Source organism: Mus pahari, chromosome 8, assembly GCF_900095145.1.
Source record: "Mus pahari chromosome 8, PAHARI_EIJ_v1.1, whole genome shotgun sequence".
In the NCBI taxonomy this organism is placed as follows: domain Eukaryota; kingdom Metazoa; phylum Chordata; class Mammalia; order Rodentia; family Muridae; genus Mus; species Mus pahari.
The window spans coordinates 2,844,389-2,857,795 of NC_034597.1; the positions used below are offsets into that span (position 1 = coordinate 2,844,389).

General features: G+C 40.3%; 1 protein-coding gene across 2 annotated transcripts in view; it reads right to left on the reverse strand.

Moving 5' to 3' along the window:
• Fhit (fragile histidine triad diadenosine triphosphatase) overlaps positions 1 to 13,407 on the reverse strand; it is a 1,532,796-nt gene that overhangs the window by 1,119,254 nt on the left and 400,135 nt on the right. For both annotated transcript variants that reach the window (XM_021203701.2, XM_029541579.1), the window contains one exon: positions 6,880 to 6,950. The gene's annotated coding sequence lies outside the window, so the exon portion shown is untranslated. The remainder of the gene's footprint in view (positions 1 to 6,879; positions 6,951 to 13,407) is intronic.

Consider the following 13,407-nt stretch of genomic DNA (forward strand, 5'->3'; position numbering starts at 1 on the left):
TAGACCAGGCTGGCCTCGAACTCAGAAATCTGCCTGCCTCTGCCTCCCAAGTGCTTTGTTTGTTTGTTTTTAAGTGAAAAGAAAAACTTCCTTCATTGTGATGTGGTTGGGGAACCTTTGAAAATTAACGTGGCCTTGAACACTGATACCCATCAGTTTCATGGTCTGGGGAAATGCATTGAGCCTACCTGAGCCACAGAGTCCACCAGCTGCTATGGGAGTACAGAGGATTTATAACACTATTGTCACCAGGAAGAGGGTAAGAGCACCAGCTAGAATAGACTTAACATTTAATTTAATTTAATACGGGCACTGTTGGGATTAAATTCCAAAGGCGTCTGTTTTGTTCCTGGATTGTGGAATATGCTCAAACACATGATGCATTGCATGAGGCAAAAAGCAATTGAAATATTGTGAAGAAAGATATAAGCTGTTGGTCACCCCAAGGCCACCATACCCTCTAACGACTTCCCTCTCCATACCTGTGTTGATGTCCATTACCCTGGATCTTCCCTAACCTGGTGAGCTACATATGCCTCTTGATATGATCTAGTGCTCCAGAAACCCTACTCAGAAAAACATAAACAGATTTTATTTGGAACTTTATCAGCTACATATTCACCAGTAATTGGTATGTCTTCCTAACACAATAACCCTTTTGTAAAATACTTTCTCTCTGGTCATAACTTTTGTCTTAAAGTGTCATTTGTCTGATATTTAGGAAGGTACTCTGCATGTCTTATATTGTTTCTACAGTCCATCTTCCCCATCAGTTCCCTTTAAGCTTATGAGGATCTTTAAATGTACAGCTATCTCTCAATATAGTATCATTGTGCATGATTTTACAATACATTTTGGTACCTCTGCCTTTTAACTAGAATGCACAAGACTAGTTCAAAATATAAGGGCAATGTTTGCATTTAGTGGTTTTGTTTTGTTTTGTTTTGTTTTGTTTGTTTGTTTGATTTGCATCTCTACTTCTTTTTCCCCTCTTTCTGTTTTTCAATATTTTTGTATTGTTTTTATAAAGCAAGGCAAGAGGTCCTCTGTAAGTTTGAGGCCAGCCTGGTCTACATATCAGGTGTTAAATCAGCTAGAACTACATAGTGAGACATCCCTGCCCAAACAACAACATCATCAACAACAACAACAACATCATCAACAACATCAACAACCACATCAAAACAACAAAAACAACATCAACAACATCATCAACAACAACAAAAACAACATCAACAACATCATCATCAACAACAACATCAAAACAACATCAACAACATCAACAACAACAACAACATCAACAACATCATCATCAACAACAACATCAACAACAACATCAAAACAACAAGAACAACAACATCAACAACATCAACAACAACAACAACAACAACATCAACAACATCATCAACAACAACATCAACAACATCAACAACATCAACAACATCAACAACATCAACAACAACATCAAAACAACAATAACAACATCAACAACAGCATGAGTTTCTATTTTCTCAATTGACTGCTTTTCTTACTGGCTCTCCTAGGAAATAAAATCTATATTCTTAGGAAATAAAGTCTATATTCTTGATCATTCTACAGCATTACTTGGTTTACTTTTATACTATCTCCCATGAAGTTGAAAGCCTTACATCTATGAGGTCCTTGTCTCACCCCACAATCTTTAAGCCGTACTTGTCCTGTGTACTGCAGCTACACATATTATATCACAAACCCCATGGGACAATGTTGTTGTTCTTGTTCTACATATTTTTAAGATTATAAGATAGAAAAAGTATTTTATATTTGCAATTCTAATGTACTTATCCATTCCCGAACATTTAAGATTCTCTCTGATGTGCCTCACTTCAGTCTTAGTGGCTTCCTTTGGTGTCTCTTGTGCTGCAGGCCTTTCAGCAATGAAGCCCCTGTACTTTGTCCTATCTGAAAATGTCCTTGTCTTCATTCTTAAAGTATATTTTAACTATGCAAATAATAAGGTTCTTTTATTTGCATTATTACTGTTTTTCTATTCCCCCCCCCTCCACTTTACTTTAAAAACATCATTTTTATTGTAGGCTGATGATATCATCAGTAGGAAAAGGCTTTTGCAGTAAAGCCTGCCTGACTGAGTTCAAATCCCAGGACCTACAACATGGTGGAAGAAAGAAAAGACTCCTACAAGTTGTCATCTGGCCTTCATGTGTATACCATAAACACACATTATCACTACCCATCTCTTATCACAGATACTTAAATGCTATTAAAAACATTAAGCTGTGGTTTGTTTTTGTTTTTGTTTTTTAGACTTTTCACTTTTGAAAAGACAAGATTTCCCCAAAAGTACTATGGTTCCTGTCAAGGCTCTCTCTTCACCATATTTGAAAAATATGTCATATTTTTTCAAACATACTTTCTTCACAATTCTACCTCTCTTCTTATTCTGTGACTCCAGTTGAACGTCTGCTACACATGTTCCATCTCATCATATAGCTGCCAGATCCTTGACTCTTTTCTTTATTCAGACATTTGAATATTGTTTTTGTTTCTGGGCCTAAGATATACAGTTGTCAGAGCTCTATCATAAGGGTTACCGATGCTTTTCCAGGTCACCTCCAAATGCTTGAAGGTCACACAGGAAATTTCTATTTCAGTAGTGACAGCTCTACATCGATGACTTCCAAAATCTGGCTCATCTTGGAATAAATGTCAGATAATTGCCTTTTCTTTTCAAAATTGCCCCTATTTTCTTAGTTTGCTCTATGTTATGCATTTTGACTTGCATCGTGTGAATATACAAATGTAGGTGACATAAGAGGGAAGGTCACATTCTGCTTTCTTTCTTTGAGGAACACTGATCTGCTTTGATAGGCAAGTAGATTAGCTAAATAGAACTGAACAGGTTCTTAGGCAGCTGTCGAAAGCTCAGGTTAGTTAGTTAGTTTGTTTGTTTTATTTTGTTTTCAGACACGGTCTCAAATTTACTATGGAGACCAGGTTGGCCTCAAAGTCATAGTAGTCAATCTGCCCCGAATGCTGAGGTAAAATGCATATGCCATCACTCCAGCTGCTTTAGTCACTTTTAAAATGTGCTCATGCGCCTGCTCCTTATAAGCTTGGCCCAAGAACTGCCCCCAAATATGACAATGGTTTACACACGAAACTAGGAGCTTCTCTCTACCTCTGGCTTTCTCAGGAATTTAAGTTCAGGTTCCAGTGGTCACTACTGCCTCCACATCTATAGTTTGGGTTATCAAGCCTAACAGGAAATTTCTAATAGGGGGATGGTCAGCTCACATGACATTAACTTTAGTCTGCCTTCAGACTAAACACTGTAAAATAGAAACTCATCTTTCAAGTTCTGAATTGCAGCTCTGCAAAGTACCTACCTGGGTACCTTTGTTCTTCTTGCCTTCAGGTAACAGGGCAAGGGTGGGATCTATTTATAACCTTCCTCCCTGGTCATGCCTAGCCTAGTAGAGCATAACTGGCCGTACCAGAAGTGGAGACAGAGAAAACACTGAGGGAATAGGCTCTTGTATCTCCTAATGACTCCTTAACCTCTACCCAGTATCTTGACTAGAAATACCTGATTTTATTCCTAACAAGAAACAGAAATCAGGCCTGGTGCTCCATGTCAAGGATACATGGAGATTGGACTAAAATCACAGCTTAACATTAAACGCCAAAACATCACACATCACAGTGGCATTTATCTCAAGGCAATGAGGTTTGTACCAACCATTCCTCCAAAGATTATTCATGAAGTACTCTGTTACATTCTTTTGGATTACTTGTGTGGCCTTAGATATCTCTATATCTGCCTCATTTACATGGTTGCAAGTAATATTCTAAGACAAAATATTGAAAATTCTTCAATATTAAAACACAGAATGTGGGTATTTATCTCCATGGATAATGTGACATCTATGTCTTGTCCAGTAATTATAAGTTCCATGTCTTGAAAGCTTCTATATGCAAGTTACCATCCTAACAACTCTATATGAATTATCCTTTAATCTTTCATAACCATCCTGTGGAACAATTCCTAAGACTAGTCTTATTTCATGGAGGAAGAAACCAGAGTTCAGAGGTTAAGTAGGCTGACTAAGATCGAACAGCAAATGCCAAATTGTACAAAAACAGCAAAAAATGGGAGCACTTGAAATGATTAGACATTGTCCTTCACTGTTAGGAGAAAAAGAGAAGGCTTTCTAAGCACAGGGGAATATGTGAGGTTTATAAGTCTTGGAAATCATTCATTTTTAATTACTCTCCCCAATAATTGCTGGCTTTCATTTTTAAGAGCTTTACTTTCAGTGTTAAAATGCCAAGCAGAACAAGAAAACTGAAGGCTACATGCAAAGATTCATGGGAAAGGAGCATGTGGTGCAGGTTCTCTATGTCAAGTTGTTGCATTTCTTTTCTGTTTTATAAGTATTCTGGATAGGCAAGGCAGCTACTAAAGAGAAGTCAGATACATTAGGCAGTGAAAAGGAGAGCCCCCCCCCCCATGGATTCAGTGAAGACTTTTAGAGGACAAAACAATGTCCAGCAATAATACACACTCTAGAGGCAGTTCTGCCCAATTTCATAAACTTTGCATAAACCCAGAGGTTTCAGAGGATTATGGAATGATAGGAAAGCAGGCAGAGCCAAAGCCAAATAGGTATACAAGATGAAGTAGATACAGGGGATAGGGTCTTAATTGGAAGCAAGACAAGGTATAAGTGTCTTTGTTTTTTTGGTTCAAGCAACAGTTCAATTCTCTTACACACGCGCGCACGCGCGCGCGCACACACACACACACACACACAAATACACAATCAAAACCTAGACATGAAGATATTGTTAAAGGAGGAAACATAATAACAGAAAGGAACAGGGGTGTTCACTGAGCACAGCCTGTCATGAGACATACGCATGTCTGAGATACTTGAATTCAGGCTAATGGGGAGCTCAAGGCCAAGCAGGGCTGCTCAGCATATATGAGGCCCATTTGAATTACATATATGACCCTTGGTTTTAATAAGCATGTAAATAAATATTTTTAAAACTCAAATAGAATAGCATAACTCATTGACCACATATTGGGGGAAATGACCAGGTTGGAATTGTGGGGCCAAAGGACAAGCTTGTGTGTGTGTGTGTGTGTGTGTGTGTGTGTGTGTGTGTTCTTTCTATAACCATCAAGGCATCACAGGCAACAACCCTAAAGTCTGACATGCAAAGTTTTACGTGATATGAGAAACTTTGGCGATGGAAACTAAGGACTGAGGAGAAACCCATTTCTTATGCTTAGATCCAAAACTAAATGGACATTTGTGTAGGAATATGATTGAGCAAAATGATCATGACCTACTGGTTTGAGACATACTAAACTAAGAAGGGGACCTGAGTAAGACCTGAGTAAGATACAATAACTTCTTGGCTCTCCCGTGTGCCTTTCCATTTACTAGGTTTGGAACAAACTCCTTGTAGAATGAGTCTTATGACTGACCACTGTTAGACATGGTGGATCAGAAAAAAATGAAAGGCTGGTCTTATATACAGCACAGGGTGGGGGTGGGAGGTAGGTATACTGCAGCTTGTCTCAGGTTTTATGGCTGGTTTTAAATGAAAGAGTTTCAGATTTCTAGTCTGCCATGGAGAAGGAAGGCATGCCAGAGAAAATTGTAGAGAAGGCATTGCCACCTCCCCTAGCATGCCTAACTGCTGTGACCTGGGAGACTGTCTTCTGAGCTGTGCCAGTCCATTTCTTCTTCAGCTTTTTTTTTTTTTTTAAAGTTTCATATAGGACTCACCCAGAGAAAATACTCAGTCATAAAGGGAAGGGATATCTCTACTTGGTCTTTGAGTCTCTTGATTATATTCACCATTCACAATCCTAATCAGTACCACTAGAACCATCTCTGAGCAAGACCAACTGTAGGAGTAGGGACTGGAAGATGTGGACAAAGAGGAGATGGAGCCTACAAAGATTCCCGGGATTCAGACTCCAGAGACGGACATCAGGATGGAGATCTAATTTTATTGTTTAATACATAAACTTATATATAGTTTTTCAGCCAATTAGGGTATGGTTGTGTATTCAAGGGCAAATAGGAACACAACATGTGTTGTTTAGCCAAATCCGACTCATCTGCCCCTGAGCCTGTAGGGAAGAAACCAGATCACCCAGGGATATTTCTGTGACGACAGGGGAAGCAACCACTGCCCTGGCCTCAGGTCTTTTGTGTAGTTTCACCAGAGTGCAGGGAGCCATGCCTGATCATATACTGTGTAAGTCAAATCAGGACTCCTCTAGAAGAGCCACAGGAGCTTCCCGCTCCATCTCACTTCTTCCTCCACCAGGTTGACTTCCACATCCCCCATACCAACCTTCCACTCTTTTAGAATACATCCCTTGACAGAGGACTCATCCTGCTGCTACTAATTTCATCGCGATTCTGCCATCATCCTCAAAGCCACACACAGCATTACAACTTGACTCTGTGACTATGTAATATTTCTTTTTGAGTGTGCGCCTATCTAGTGGGGGAAGAACAATCTAATGGCATGTCAATCCAGTACAAGTGCAGCTACACTTCATGGGAAGCAAAGACAATGCTATCCTTCAGAAAGCGAAGCCAGCAGTCATTCTTTTATTTAGTTGACATAATATTTATATTCTAACTGTAAAGTGGCAGCTACAAATAGGAGCAAAGAGAAGGTAAATTCTCTAAGGGAATCTAGTTGTAAATTCTTACCATTATAAAAGTTCTATTTATATGCAAAAGAATGTGACTAATATTATATAGGCATCCCCATAGTAGGTCAATTCTATACATTCTTTGCAAAGAAATGAAATCAAGCAAACGTTACAGTGCAGATGAGTACTACCTCCTTGGGGTCCTCAGTGCAAGATGGAGAGTTTTTGCAGAGGTGTGACCAAGCAGGTTGTCCCAGGGCACCTAAAGAGAAAAAGAAATTCAAATGTCCATTTCAGTGGCAGTTGGACAGCTTCTAGACACAATGTCATGCAATGTAACTGTGAAGAACACTAAGCTGGCATGCCTGCTTTAGGAACTCTTTAAAGGGCTCTGCAGTGTAGTGCAGCTTCTGTAACCATTGCCATTCCTCTGCAGGAGGAGGATGTGGCTCAGAGGAGTTATGGTGACTCATAGAGTACTGCACAAAGGCAGGGTCAGCGTGGTACTTTACCAGTCTACATTCTGATTCCTACCCCAAGGCAGATGCAGCATCTGGCCTCGTCAAGAATTGGGCAGTCCTAATACTGGATTTTCAATAAGGTTGACCCAGATAATAGTCACAAGAACATTTCCCTGACTTTGTGGAATTCTATGTCAAACCCACTAAAATCACTTGTGGATCGCCTAACTTCCTCTCCTTTGAAACACTAGAGATGACTATAATTGATTACAAGTAGGATGTCTTAGTCAGGGTTTCTATTGCTGGGATAAGACACCATGGCTAAAATCAACTTGGGGCTGAAAGGGTTTATTTCATCTTATACTTCCAGATAAGAGTCCGTCACTGAGGGAAGTCAGGGCAGGAACTCAGGTAGGGCAAGAACCCATAGAGGGTAACTGATATAGACAACAGGAGTGCTGCTTACTGGCTTGTCCCTCTGATTTGTTGACCTGCTACCAGTCCTGGAATGGCACTACCCACAACAGTATGGGACCTTGTACATCAGTCACTAATCAAGAAACTACCTTCTAGGCTTGCCTACAGACAGATCTTATGGGTTCTAAGGAGGCCTTTCTCTTCTCTGGGATGATGCTAGCTTGTATCAAGTTGACAAAAAGTAGCCAACACAGAGAACACAGGCTTCTGGTACAGCTACCTAGGTTTAGATCCTACACAGCTGCTAATCTAATTGGCCTTTTCACTCTACCTCTGTCAAATGGGCATAATAATTAACACAGGAGGGATGCAAATTAGAGGGTATTTTTTTTTCCTTATGTGAAAGCGACTAAGGGACCAACAGACTCTAATGCCTACCAATGACTCACTGGTATCCCCACTGACCAGTTTCTCTCTACTATAATGTCTCCCTCTTCTTTTCCTTTATAGGCCCAGTTTTGAAATTAAAAAACAAACAAACAAACAAACAAACCTCAAGTCACAGACATTAGTTCATTCTCTGGGATTTTTGGAAGAGTCATTATTTCCCTTTAAAATCTAGTTATTTTTCTCCATATCATGATACTTGTTCTGCTCATAATGAGACTGAAATCATTCATCCATTATATAGTAAATATTTACTGCAGATCTACCATGCAGTATTTTCTATATCTCCGAACATAAAAGCCTCACATACTACTTGTATCCCCATAGAGGGGAAAAGAGACAAATAAAATAAATGTCATGTGCTTGAGTAATTAAATGGTGCTAAGTGCTCTGGGAAATATCCTACCCCTACCTCCTACCCCCACCACACACACACACACACACACACACACACACACACACACACACACACAGAGAGAGAGAGAGAGAGAGAGTTCTAATTTTCCAGGTCCTGAGAATGGAATAGGATTGTTAAAGACAAAGATGAAGATGGTATCATACTGGAATGGGATGGGTCACATTCAGCAGGAGTGGCTTACATCTAAGAGAAAGACCATATGAATACAGTGACACAATAGGAGACTGCCCCTAATTACAGCGCTAATGTGAGGTTTCTACAAGGCAAGGGACTCTAAGTTTTGTTAGCAAGCCACCAGAAGCCAGCAAGAGGTGGAATCCCACCCCCACAACCCAAACATACCCATTCCCAGGGAGCTTCTTTGGTGGAACATGGTCCTAATGGCATTCTGATTTCAGACAGACCAGAAAAACAAGACATCTCAAGCTTTTGTGTTTTGAGTGCTACCCTATGAAGTGAGCGCAGTGAATCTGGGGAGATGTTTACATTCTTAAACAAGGAGATTAAGAAAGATCTCACTAGGAATAAACATCTCAGGCAAAACAGGAATGAGATGCAGAAAGCAGACAAAAAGAGAGCTTTGAATAAAGATGTTTTCCAGGCAGAGGGTGCAGAATGTGCCTGACAATGTTGATACATTGGAAGGGAAACTGGTATGGCTGCTAAAAAGAGGCCAGAGTGTCAGGGGATGGGGAAGCAGGAACCAGCAGCTCAGAACAATGGACCGCTGCTATCACTTGGGATTTTATTTGCTGCAGGGTATGAAGCCACTATAAGGTTCTGAGTTGAGGTGGACCAGGAACTGGCTAGCATTAGGAAGGTCTCCCTGGCTCTTCAGTGAGAATAAACTGAAGATAAGACCACTAAGAAATCTCCTGCGGAAACCTGAAGGGGAAAACTGCAGCCAGTCTGTGTGGGTGGACAGAGTGGGGACTGGACAGCTCTAGACTGTATATTCAGAAGAAAAGATGCAAATAACTGGCAACACACTGGGGTCAGAGGTACACTCCTGGCTTCTTAATGATGATTAAACTAGACAGCAAGACAATTCAACCATCTGAAGAAGTGATGTGCCTAAGAGTCAGTCACAAACCCAGGGGACATATTTGGCAGGCATGGACTAAGAAACCAGAATCTCTAAGAAACCTCCTAAAGTCAAGAAAAAGACAGAGAGAAGCACAACAGAGTAATGGGAGTTGTTCAAAGAAGAAACTACAATGGATCATGAACTTAAGAAGCGCAGTCAGCAGTCAGCAAGAAAATGGAAATTAAAATAATAAGATTTCATTTTCCTTCCATCCCAAGTAGTTAACATGAAAAGGCCTGGCAAAATTCAATGTTGCCCAAGATGTGAGGAAAATAATGTCATATTCCAATTACTCCTGGCAGAATCATGAATTGAAACATTATTCTAGTGAGAGCTTTTATTGTATTTATCAAAAGCAGTATTGCATATTCCATGCATAGTGATTCAACCTGGCAGATGCGCAGGGCTTGATAAACATGCATACAAGGAGATACATGCTAAGAAGAGTTTCATAACACTTGTTACTATAACAAAACTTTGCAATGATCTAAAAATTCACTCCCAAAAGGAAATGGGTAAGTAAAATTTGTTTCATATGTAGTATGCAACAGGCTTTAAAAGGAATTGGTTAGTTTTATATTCACATATCAGTACACATTTCACATCATAAATAATTATTAAACAACAAAAAGAACTTGAAGCACACGAACATAACCACATATATTCCTGTGGAGATACACACACACACACACACACACACACACACACACACACATATGGAAAAATACAAAGAATGAATTGAGACACACCCAGATTGACAGGATTTGTAGCAGGAAGTGAACATGTCAGAGAGAATAGAGAGTGAAAGAAAAGACAGGAAATTATAAGGACTCTAGGTCCATTGATAAGCGTTTTGAAAAGAAAGGGGAAAGGAAAAAAAAAAAAAAAGCAAAACTATGAAAGCAAATCTGTCCAGTGAGCAGGTGCTTGCCTTGGATACTGGAAATCTGGGTGCTTATGGTTTCATTTTTGTATCTGTTTGTACCTTAAATTTTTTTTAAAATAAAAGAAAGGAGAAAAGATGAGTGGAGGGGGCAAGGGAGAAATGGGAGAGAGGAGAGAAGTGGGGTCAAGGAGAAAGAGACAGGAAAGGTGGACAAAGGAGGTAAGTTTGGGTGAGTGGGTGGCAGAAAGACCAGAGAGGGTGAGGGAGGGTGGAGGAGGGAGGGGGAGGGAGGGTCAGGGATAGTCAGGTGCATTTAAACTGGTCATAAGAGTTTGCTCTCTATTCGACAGAATTCCAGTCTGTGGGAATTTGGCTACTGCAGCTTTACTTTCCTCGTTGCTTATTTTGTTTGTGGTGCTGGGGATCAAAGCCAGGACCTCAGACCCTCTAGATGAGTATTCTCCCACTGCCTTACACCCCCACCCCATAACTCTGCTTCTGTTATCAGTAGAGACCAACATTGATTCATCCCAGGCTGCCTTGGCCTGCAGAACAGCATGAGTTCATCTAGGATGGGGAAACAAATGCCATCCGGAGGGACAAGGAGCCCTGTGCCAGTGGATTCCAGAAGGACGGCAGTACCACTAGCACCTTCCCCCACCCCAATTCTTGGAGCTACTAACACCAAAGGGAAGAAAGTACACAGGTTTGCTGACAGAGTAAACCAAAAAAGTAGTCCATGGACATCTTTCCACCCTTTAGGAAATGCTTGTCGCAATCTTCTAGAATCAAGGGAACAATATGCTTGATTAGTCCTCCGCCGACTTAGCAATTTTGCTTTTTTCAAATTTCTTTCCTTGCAGCATGTTCATTATTAACCTTATATGTTCTAGGGCTGGAGACAAGACTTTTCCTCCTATAAAGTAGAATCTTCACTTTCAAAAATCAGATTGCTTTAAGGATAACTCATTTTGGTCACTCATAATCAAAAGATCCTCTCTGAACCTAGGGGGTCACCTGTCAAAGGGCCAATGTTTGTGAAGAAGGGTCCTTATCTTCCTGGAGGGAGACTCTACCAAGAAAGAAATCTTACAGGAAATTTCACTGTCGTGCAATGCAAGCCTAACCCAAGCTTCCAATTTTGTCCCGATAGATATCGTTTGTTTGAAAGTGCACTACGTGCATGCTGACTTCGGAGGCCTTCGCTTATAACTTTGAAAAGGCAGCATGCCCTTGAGTACTTGACCATCCCAAGTCTTTCCACGCAGGCATCTACAAAGCAGAAGGTACCAACCAAAGTTTGGATTTGCCTCAACTGTTTGGCTCATGTCATAGTCTCGATATTCAGATACTATCATTCTGTGTATCATTATACAGATCAGCTTGTACAAATGGTTTGGATTGATTTCTAACAGGAAAACAAGGCAGAGAGATATGTGAATATGTTACAGATGTAAGTGCCTTTCACTTGGACAATGCTAAACATGCTTCCACATTTAGATTACACTTCGCAGAGCCTCTTCTACACAGAATAGTTTAATTTGTCTGCCTAAGTGTTCATAATTATGTTGTGTGCTGTGACAAACACTGCGAAGTACTTGCTGCATCTCTACAGACAAGCACATAGCAGAGAGCATGCAGCTGGAGGCCATCCCTACTAACAAGATGGGTGATGATTTCCAACCCCAGGAAAATGAAGAGTCCTCCCGCCTTTGGTTTTATGTTTCCATTTCTAGATAAAAACACAGCCAAGATTATAGGCCTGGGAATGCTTTTGAGCAAAATAGGATCCAGTCTTGCCTTGTAGTTAAGGACATGGATTTGGACCCTGAGACTTATAAGTCAAATAGGTACAGGCCATTGGTGTTCACACGTGTGTTCCCATTGGTAAGCAGGGCTTATAACTCTGCCTTCTCAGAGGAGCTATCAGGGGATTTCATGCATGATTCACAGAAAGGGCATACATACTACATGGTTAAAACCAGGACAGACATGACCATCACCTTCTCATTGGAGTCACCATCATTATGTTTATCCAGATCTTCATTTTTACCCACCGTCCTCACTGTCATTCAAGGCTCATTTAAATCATCACTCACTGCATTGTTTAGTAATTGATTACTTTCATTCAATCAATGAAGTATTTATTGAGTATATAGCTGTCAGACTTAATGCTGGAGCCTGGGGTTCTAAAACAATAATAAAATAGTAAATCTCCAGAGAGCTATTCAAGCAGACAGTGGTCAAATAGGATGGCTCCATTTCTTTCAAGCTGAAAGTAGAATGATGGGGGGAAATAGCGTGTTGGTTCTAAACAAAGAAAGAACTGTATTAGATCTGGGATGAGCAGCATAAGAAAGATGCAAGCAAGTGGCAGGGGGATGGCTTCCTAAAACACAAACATAGCCCCTCTTCACTGTTACTCAAAGTCAGCAGAAAACCATACAATGAGTCATCAGATTTAGTAGAACTTCATGTGAGTCTGCTGACTTTCAGAGGAACACCAGTCAAGACAGAAATGAAACTAGTCTCAACACCGATTCCTATGTATTCTCAAACACAGTTACAGTTAACTACTGCTAGCATTCATCTTGGAGTCAACCCACCACACCTGTTATTAATTTTATTATCAATTTTTGGAGGCAGAATTTTAGCTCTCTAGTCTAGGCTAGCTTGGAACTTGCTATCCAGTCCAGGTTTTCCTGGAATGTGCAGTAATAGCACCAGCAGAAAGAAAGAAAAAAAAAATGAATGAATTTTCTTTTTCCCATTAGTATACCAATGCTTCACAGGACAAATAATGCCTCCTGACCAAGAGATCTACATCTAATTTAGTTCATTTAATGGACCTAAGAACTCTCACTGCCAGACAGATACATTTCTATTTCCTAGTTAATTATTATGTTACATACAACACATTCGTGTAATAGCTACAGATTCTTTGTAAATTGATAGAAGAAAAAGAAGAGGAGGAGAGGAGAGGAGAGGAGAGGAGAGGAGAGG